Consider the following 8,156-nt stretch of genomic DNA (forward strand, 5'->3'; position numbering starts at 1 on the left):
GCGGTCAAGGTGTCAGCAGGGTCGGTTTCTTCTTGAGTCCTCTCTCCTTGGCTTGTAGATGGCTATCTTTTGAGAGTTCACCAGAACTGCTATTGAGAGGAGCTGAGGTGTCAGAAACCTCTGTGGGAGGGAGCCCTAAAATGCTCCTTTGCAGAGCAATTCACCAAACACTGAGAAAACACCAAGGGATGGGGTTCCTGACGATCATGGAACAAGTCTTTCCTTCAGTCCCACTCTGAGCCCTCCTGCTGGTATTTACTGTACATCTAGAGAAGTAAGAACTTCCATGTGCTGCATGCTAAGTCGCTTAATTGTGTCTGACTCTTTGCAACCCTATGGGACATAGCCCACCAGGCTCCTCTGTCCATGGGATTTTCCAGGCAAGAATACTGGAGTGAGTAGCCATTCCCTCCTCCAGGGAATCTTCTCGACTAGGGATAGAACCCGTGTCTCTTCTGTCTATCCTGCATTGGCAGGTAGGTTCTTTACCACTAGAGCCACCCTCGGAAGCCCCAAGAACTCCCAGAGATCCTGCTTATTCTGTTTCCATGAAAAATCAAAATGAGTCAGATTGAGAAGGCAGGGAACACAGAAGTCTGTTGTTCTGCAGCATAAAGCTGGTGGAAGCCATGTGCGGTGATGGGAAGAGAACAATAATTCCAGCACTAACTCTTTTCGTTCAGCATCACTGGAGCAACTCCCATAAGCCACCTACTTAGACATTCATCTCTAATCATCACAGATATTCCTCTCCCCACTTGCCAGAAAAGAAAACTCAGAAACACTGAGTAACCAGCTCTAAATCATGCATATTATGAGTGATTAAACCTGAATTAGAACTGAAGATTCATATTTCCAAGTACCCACCCTTTTCCTAACTCTCTGTCTTCAGCAACTAATTTAACTTCTTTGATCCTCCAGTGTTTCCATCTGTGGCATGGGATAGTTAGACCAGAAAACCTCTATTTATCTCTGGGGTTCTTTGTCTCTTAAAGATAAGACTCCTTTGCCCTTAGCACTCTCCAATTCACAAGCCAATTCATTAAGTCTTATCACTGCAGCCAGAAGCATTACCTGAAATGGAGAGATTGACAGCCTTGGGGGAGGAGAGGAAAGCAGCTCTCTTTCCATAATGATTCCCGCTGTGATTTGGTTATAAATAACCCACAAAGAAAATCAGGCTTCTCTGGCAGGCTCTGATTGGAGTGGACGTGGGGGTGCAGGTCTGTGACAATGCAGATCCTCTAGACTGATGGGGGAGGTACCACTGCTGATTCGTCTGGACTAACTGCTTTTCATCAGGGGAGTATTTGGGTTAAGGGTTAACACCAGCTTATGGAGCACCGTGGACATTGAGGTTACTTCTCAGAAGACAAAAGATGAAGGCATCCCATCCCAATTTTATTGAGACACCCAAGGGAGGGCCAAGTCTTCCCTTCTGTGCCTATGTCCCTTGGGGGGACTCTGATGTTTCCATGCCCCAGACCCATTCTGGTCATGATGCCTCCAGAGATTCGAGAGAGGACAAGAACAAAAAGAAACCTCACCTGCTCTTCTTCCAGGGGACTCAGCAGCCTCTAGTGATCCAGCCATTCGTTCACTCACTCTACACTCTTTTTTTTTTGTTTTTTTTTTAATAGTTTTATATCTATTTGTTTTCTTTTTGGCTGTGCTGGGTCTTCATTGCTGCTCCAGCTTTTCTCTAGTTGCAGAAAGTAGGGGCTACTCTCTAGTTGCGGTGCACGGGCCTCTCATTGCAGTGGCTTCCCTTGTTGCAGGGCACAGACTCTAGGGCACAGGGGCTCCAGTAGTTGCAGCCCCCAGGCTTTTGAGCACAGGCTCAGTAGTTGTGGCGCACGGGCTTAGCTGTTCCACAGCACGTGGGATCTTCCCAGATCAGGGATGGAACCCGTGTCTCCTGCATCGGCAAGCAGATTCTTTACACTAAGCCACCAGAGAAGCCCTCCACACCCTCTTATTCAGCCCCTGCTCGGTGCCAGGCACTGGCTAGAGCTCTGGCTAGAACTCTATCAATGAAAATGAAGGATATGGGCTTTCTGTAAGCAGTGATCACCTGGGATAATACTTAAATATGGAAGGTGCCCAGCACTGAGGAGAAAGGAGGTGAAAACTCTAGGCAACCCAGAACACCAGGCACCTTGGGCTTGGGTTTGGGGACTCAGCATTGCAGGGCCACGCAGAAAGCATCTTCTGGACAGCACATCTTGTTGGCAGTTGTTGAGTCTGCCCTTCAGATGGTTGAAGCCACTAGTCCAGCTGTGAAGATCTTGGCTTACAGACGTCTCTGCCAGAGCTTGTGTTCATGGAGACCAAGGACCAGCCTCCTGCCAGGATTGGGAGTCTCTGCCAGTTATTGTGGCCCTCCTGACCTCGACTTGACCCTTGAGTCCAGCACCATGACTGGAGCCTTGGGACAATCCGACCAGACTTTGGGTCCAGGTTCAGTGATTTCCTGGCTGTGGGACCAAAGGAAAGTGACTTAACTTCTCTGAGTCTTGGTTCCTTCATATGTAAAATAGAGATATGATACCTGATGTATGGAGCGCGTGAGAATTAAAATCATTCTTGCTGGACCCCCGGAGTGGTGAAGTTCTCCTGGACGGGGGGCCTCCTCGTGGCCTCCTGTGCCCCCGGCTACTGCAGGGACCACTTGGGGGTGAGAGTGCCCTTGAGAGCTGAGTCATTGTCTGATTCACCTCTGAATCTCTGTGCTCGGAACATTTCCTGGTAGCTATTAAGCACTCAAGAAACATTTGATAATGCTCTGGGAGGTTGTGTTATTATATATTTATTGTTCAGAAAACATTTGCTTCCCCTCCCTTCATGACCACCCCACTGATGGCAAGCCTGGCTGTGTGACCTACTTTGGTCAATGGAATGTGAACAAACTTAGAGATGCTTCCATCCAGGAAAGGCATTGAGTGAGACATGCCTCAGAGAGCTGGGGCTCCTTTCCCGGACCCCCTAGGAAGAGTCAAATGAAGCAGACATGAACCCAACTCACAGCCTAGCCCTAGGATCATCTGAACCTAGCCAAACTCAGTAGAGTCCTGTGGAGCCATCCCTTACCTATGAACGTGAAAGGTAAATGTTTGCTGTTAGCACTGAGATGTTTGGGATTGTTCGTTAAGTAGCATTATCACAACAGAGCCTGACTATTACATTATATGGGGCTTCCCAGGTGACTCAGTGATAAAGAATCTGCCTCTCAATGCAAGAGACATGGGTTCCATCCCTGGGACAGGAAGATCCCCTGGAGGAGGAAATGGCAACCCACTCCAGTATTCTTGCTGGCAAAATCCCAGGGCCAGAGGAGCCCAGCAGGTTACAGTGCATGGAGTTGCAAAAAGTCAGACATATCTGAGCACACACACATTACGTTATATAAAGTTAATTCAGTACTAACAATGTGCCAGGGATTGTTCTAAGTGCTTTATGTAAAGTATCCCTTCTAATCCTTACAGCATTGCACTTTTATATAATTATCCCCATCCAATAGATTGGGAAACTGAGGCATAAGTATCCCCCAAGGCCATATAGCCAGTAGGTGGGACAGCTGGGATTCTAAACTAGCAACCTAACTCCTGAGCCTAAGTGGCGTAAATCCTGCCATACTGCCTCTTGTAATGAGTCAGTCCAGGAATGAATAAATTATTTAGAGATCAGCCTGGACCTTAGCTATGCAATTGCAACTATGCTACCCTTCCCAGACTATGCTGGTTAGATATCTCTTTCTCATGGGCCCCTTTCCCCAGTCTAGTGCCAGAGTTTTTGCCACATGAGAACAAAGTTCAGGGCCCTCACTAGATCCTCAAAAATAGATTCTGCTGCCTAGATTCTTGGACCATTTAATGGTAAACCCTATTGCCAACTGCTGCATTGCTGGCCACCAACCTTACCCCTCAGACTTCCAGAATTAGTCACTGAAATTACTCGGTTTCCAAGGCCTCAGGTCCACTTAATGGCAAGCTAGAGACTGTAATAGTCAGGATTCGCCAGACGGTAAAGAATCTGCCAACAGTGCAGGAGACCTGGGTTTGATCCCTGGGTCAAGAAGATCCCTTGGAGGAGGAAATGGCAACCCACTCCAGTGTTCTTGCCTGGAGAATCCCCTGGCCAGAGGAGCCTGGCGGGCTACAGTTCACGGGTTCGCAAAGAGTCGGATACGACTGAGCGCCTAACACTTTCACTTTCTCCAGAGAAACAGAGCCAATAAGAGATAGAGAGAAAGAAAGAGAAGGAGAAGGAGGAAGAGAAGGAGAAGAAGAGGAAGACGAAGAGGAGGAGGAGGAAGGAGAAGGAGAATGATGGGGGAAGGGAGGAGAAGACTCAGCATGTATGTAGTGCTTACGTGTAAGTGCTCTGCAGTTGGTTCATTAATTCCTGAAAACAAGAACCCAAACTATGGGACATGGACCAGGGGCCAAGAACTGTGCTCAGCATCCCACGAGATAGGTGTCATTGCTATTTTTCAGATCTGGAAGCAAATGTTCAGAGAGCAAAGACACTTGCCCAGGGTAACACAGCTAGTGAGCACTGAGCCAAAATTCAAACGCTACTCTTCTCCTACATCTAGCCACTATATTACACCAACCGCCTGCAATAACCTTAGCAATGACCTAAACTAGTTTGTGAAGCTACAACAAGAAACCCTGGAGTGTTTGGTTCAGGTGTGATATTAAGACCCGAGCATCCCCCTGCCCACTGGTGACCAATGTCACCAAGCATCTCGGACCCCTGTCCAAAGCACTGTGCTTTGCTCTCTCCAGCTTCTTGAGCTGAAATAAGGACTCACATCTTTTTACCCTGCCATCTTGACCCTATTCTTTCTCTCTGCTCCACAGTATAAACAATGAGCTACAATATTCAACCTAATGGGCAGTATCTTAAAAAATCAAATTAGTGGTATAATTTGTCAGTCCAGGACAAAACACGAAACCTAGGACAACTAAGATTTGCTCACAAATTTCTCATGGGTCAGCTAAACGATGAATCCAAATTATTAGTTTTTAATCTAATTCACAATGAATATTACTGATGTAAATCATCAATTAAAAAAATCAACCTGGCAGTGGCAAAATTAAATGATAATTTGCTAGAAGTAACTCCCTTCCCCCCTCCCCAACAGAAGACACAGTGGCAAAAGATATGCATGAAATTTGATGTGGAGAAAAGAAACTGACTAATGAATCAAAATTTCACTGTGAGGTGTTCCAAGAAAATAATTGATTCAATCAATATAAATTTAGTAAGATCTGAAAAAAGAAAATGGAAAGTAATGTTGTAAATCACTTAATTGCACCAAAGAGAAAAGGGATCAATGCATTTAATTTGTTCAGTGCATTTTATACTGGAAAATACTTGCTTGGGAAAGATTTGTCAGTGTTGATATACTTATGGTTAATATGTTTGTTTCAGAGCCAAAACATCTTCAGTTTCAGTTGGGAGGGGTGAGATATCTGTTCACCTTCATTTGTTTGCTCATCCTGATCCTTCTTCCTGTATTGCTTTCTCCCATCCCTTTTCATCTGTTCTCATGTTACAAACATTTTAAGGACAAATTTTAATACTATCTTAGCTACAAAATATTTCCTGATGTTCCCTTTAGATAAGAAAGAGACTCGGGTTCAAGCCCTGGGTGGGGAAAATCCCCTGGAGAAGGACATGGCAACCCACTCCAGTATTCTTGCCTGGAGAATCCCACGGACAGAGGAGCCTGGCAAGCTAGTCCATAGGGTCGCAGAAACATGACTGAAGCAACTTAGCATTTCGTACACAACCTCTTTGAATTCCCTCCCTGCGTGTTCTTGCCTCTCTTGAGGCACCAAGGCCTTTCAACCCTGTTACAGTTCCTGGAGTCAGTCAATCCTCCTTCTCCTGGGCTCCACAGTCTCTGTCCTGCTGCCTCTGCAATCCAGGGCCCAGTTCAGAACCCCAGCACCTAGAAGCTGGTAAAAAAAAATTTTTAAAAATTGCAGATGAGCAGGGTTGGACTTCCCTGATGACGCAGTGGGTAAGAATCTGCCTACCGATGCAGGGGACATGGGTTTGATCCCAGATCTGGGAAGATCCCACATGCTGCAGAACAACTAAGCCCATGAGCCATAACCATTGAGCCTGTGCTTTTGATCCTGTGAGCCGCAACTACTGAAGCCCGTGTGCCTACAGCCTCTGCTCTGGCATAAGAGAAGCCACCGCAGTGATCAGCCCACACACTGCAACTAGAGAAAGCCCGCCCAGAGCAACAAAGACCCAGCACGGCCAAAAATAAATAAATAAAATAAAAAGCCAAAGTCCCTTGTTATCAACAAAAGAAAGAATGAGCAGGTGGATGAGCTTGCTGGCATTGGCCACTTGTGCACCACTGTGTGGGTTGGAGGCCGTGTGCCCTTTCCTAGAGAGATCTGCTTCCACATGTGCAATAAAATCATTGATCAGAGGATTCCAGCACCCTGAGAACAAAGTGGGCAGATGTCATTGGGGGCTGAGGTTCCACCTCCAGATGGACCCCTCACCTCCAACGTGACACACACTCCACTGAGAATGGTACCCCTGTTCACTTCTTGCCTTCAAATGAACCCCTTAGGTCCCTCAGAAACACAGGTCAAGTTCATTGGAGAAAGGATGGCTGTGGGAGTTGGGAATGGTCTGGGAACAGCTACACAGGATCTTGTGAAGGTCAGAAAAACATCCTTAATAACCTCAAGGGGTTGTTGACAAGGTCTGCTCAAGAAAACACAGGGATCCATCAGTGAAAAAAATGGTGTTGCCATAGCAGAAAAACAAAGGATGTTGCACCATCAGGCCCTCACATCACAGCCTCCTCAACAGTGCACCCTGGGGGGATTCAGGATGAGAAAGCACAGGGTACTGCCCCCAGAGGGCTGTTGTTGCAGTTGTTCAGTCGCTCAGTCGTGTCCGACTCTTTGCAACCCCGTGGACTGCAGCACAAAAGGCATCCCTGTTCGTCACCATCCCCCGGAGTTTGCTCAGACTTATGTCCATCGAGTCAGTGATGCCATCCAACCATCTCATCCTCTGTCATCCCCTTCTCCTCCTGACTTAAATCTTTCCCAGCCATCAGGGTCTTTTCCAATGAGTCAGTTCTTCACATCAGGTGACCAAAGTGTTGGAGCTTCAGCCTCAGCATCAGTCCCTCCATCGAATTTTCAGGACTGGTTTCCTTTAGGATGGACTGGTTTGATCTCCTTGAAGTCCAGAGAGCTGAGATGTATGTTAAAGGAATGATTTCAGTGAGCCCAGATGCTTGCATCTTCCCATACATAGAAGAGTGCTGAATTCCTCAACTTGAGATACCTGGTTTTAATGAACAGTCATCTTTTGCTGTTTTGACTACCTGGTCTTTGTTGCAAAAACTGTATGTCCTAGCTTCTCCTTACCTCTCTAGTGCAGTCCCTTAGAGCTATCTGAAAGGCTATGTCCCAGACTCAGTTTTGTCCACTGAACAAAACATAATCTTCAACTTTTAGGTTCTGCATTTTTTTCAGATCAACGCCTCGATGGGTCTTTGAGGGCTCTTCCATGGCCCCCAGGACCCAGTCCTACTAGAGCATGAGCCACGAAGCCATGCCAGGCTGGGTGCTTGGTGGAAAGAAAAGGCTCCAGAGAGTCACTGCCCGGGTCTGGATCTCAGCTCTGGTACACTCACTGTGTGATCTTGGGCGAGTCACTGAACCTCTCCATTCCTCTATTTTTGTCATTGGTATAGAGGCAGTGTTAATCACACCTGCCTCCTGTGAACATTAAATGAGTTAATGTTTATACAATGTTTAGCAGGAAGTGTGTGCATGTAGCAAGCAGTCAATAAATCACAATTATCAAGACTCTCCCTGCTCAGAGTGTTCTTTGGAGCTCCAGGTCTTCGGGGAGCAGAGAGCATGGACATGTTCTATACTTGTTCAGGGAACAGGACTTGGGGCTGAGGAGCCTGTGTTCCAACCATGTCTGTGCCTTCCTCACCACAGTCCAGATGGTGAACTTTTTCCTGCTGTCTGTTTGATCAGGAATTAAGGTTTAGTGCCTCCTTCTGCAAGGAGATCCAACCAGTCCATCCTAAAGGACATCAACCCTGGATATTCATTGGAAGGACTGATGCTGAAGCTGAAGCTCCAATA

Source organism: Dama dama, chromosome 6 (genome assembly GCF_033118175.1).
Source record: "Dama dama isolate Ldn47 chromosome 6, ASM3311817v1, whole genome shotgun sequence".
NCBI lineage: Eukaryota > Metazoa > Chordata > Mammalia > Artiodactyla > Cervidae > Dama > Dama dama.